This window comes from Tachyglossus aculeatus (genome assembly GCF_015852505.1).
Source record: "Tachyglossus aculeatus isolate mTacAcu1 chromosome 12 unlocalized genomic scaffold, mTacAcu1.pri SUPER_6_unloc_2, whole genome shotgun sequence".
NCBI lineage: Eukaryota > Metazoa > Chordata > Mammalia > Monotremata > Tachyglossidae > Tachyglossus > Tachyglossus aculeatus.
In genome coordinates, this window is record NW_024044829.1 from 3,349,078 (window position 1) to 3,351,231 (window position 2,154).

Sequence of the window (2,154 nt, forward strand, 5' to 3'; positions counted from 1 at the left end):
TTCATCCCATTATTCAGTTGTTACCCTTCAGATCTTTCTTGGAAATAAGCCCTTGGTTTTATCTTAACACCAAAATGGACCTCAAAACTCACAGTGTGTAATCTTTTCTACTTCATCCTTGGAAACCAAAATAGCACGATTCATAAACATAAATCTTCATTCAGTCACAGTATACAAAGTATTCATTTATGATGTATCTTCTCTTGCACTCGTAACATACCATGACTTCCCCAAATATAATATCAATTATGAAAAGAATAACAACTTTTCCAATAATTTGTCATGCTACAACAATACTTACATCCTTCTATTAGCCTCCTTTTTAATGATGAAGCATCCCATTAAGAATGACAAATGAGCCTTGATCCCAAAATGTCAGAGTTGAGACACTGTATGAAGAAATTGACTATAAAGTAGTGACAGTTGTAATAATAATTATTATTGTTATTATTATGGTATTTGTTAAGTGCTTATTATTTGCCAGGCACTGTTCTAAGGGCTGGGGTAGATACAATGTAATTGGGTTAGAACCAGTCCCTGTCCTACACAGGGCTCACAGTCTTAATCCTCATTTTTCATATGAGGGAACTGAGGCACAGGGTAGTTAAGTGACTTGCCCAAAGCCACACAGAAGACAAATGGAAGAGGCAGGATTAGAACCTATGTCCTTCTGACTCCCTGGCCCATACTCAATCCATTAGGCTAGGCCAGTCTGGTTCCCACTGAAACAACTGATGAATCAACCAATAACATTTACGGAGTAGCCTTTGCTGCTGTATCATTCAAAGTTTGACTTGAGATACTAACCCTAATGTTTAAAGTAAATATCAGTCTCTAAGGTATGATGAGTAAATCACTTATTTCACAAGTGGCACCACACTCAGAAGTTGTGATGTCATGTGGATTTGACCTGCTTTGATATAAAGCTAACCTGAATGCGCCTTCTAGGCTGTAAACCCCTTATTGACAGGGAACTTGCCTACCCACTCTGTTGTTCCCTCCTAAGCACTTTATACAGTGGCCTGCACATAGTGAACATTCAATAAACAAGATTGATTGACTCCCTGAAAGTTAGAGGTAGGCTGTATATTGGTAATCTCAATGACATCATATCTCCAAATTATCATTAACAATGATTTTGGTACCCTTTGGTGCCTTCACCATCCCTTTTGCATTGACCCTATCCTTCCAAATTTAGGGGTATGGGCTGAATTTAGGAATCATTTAATGATGATTAATACATAATAATTGTGCCACTTGTTAAGCACTTACTATGTGCCTAGCACTGTACTAAATGCTGGGGTAGAGACAAGACAATCAGGTTGAACGCAGTCCCTGTCCTATCTGGGGCTCATAATCTAAGTAAGAGGGGGAATAGGAATTAAATACCCATTTTACAGATGAGACAATTGAGCCCAGAGAAGTGAAGTGACTTGCCCATTGTCACACAAATGACAAGTGCTAGAATTGGGATTGGAACCCCAATCCCCAATCCCTAGTCCTCTGCCTACCAGTTCTGGGTTCTTTCCACTAGGCCTGCTGCTTCTCGATAATTTCTGAACCCATCCTGATACCTTTCATCAGCAAGGAATTTATTTTCACAAAACCACCTTAGACTGTAAAACCTCCACAAGTACATATTATTATACAGTTCCCTCTTGCCCGATGAAACTATAGTTCAGTGTCGATGAATACTCTGATTCAAGCTCTCATCTTTGAGAAACTGTATAAACTGGGAAAACAATATGTACTACATTAAAGCCCTTTGGTTTCTCCACAAAATAAGTAAGCAATAGACTATGACAGGCAAATAATTGTGACATGAAATACTTTCTCCATAGGCTCATGTCAGGGAAAAGTTGTTTTCACCTACCAGTTTTCACAGTTTCCGTTAAAGTCCTTTCATTATGCAGAAACTTGACCTAAAGGTACAATTCCTGTCAGAAACTCAGAAGCTCTGGCTGATCAAAACTTGTGCCCAAGGTGAAGAAATAAGTGATTAAGAGCAACCTTAGAGAGTTCAGGAGCTTTGCAAATAAGTAAACAGATGTTCTGTACTTCACTTTCAAAAACACCCTTTCATATCGATGAGGATTATGGAGTTTGCTCTAGGCCCAGTAAGGGATAAGGGAAGCAGCAGTGTTGCCTAGTGGA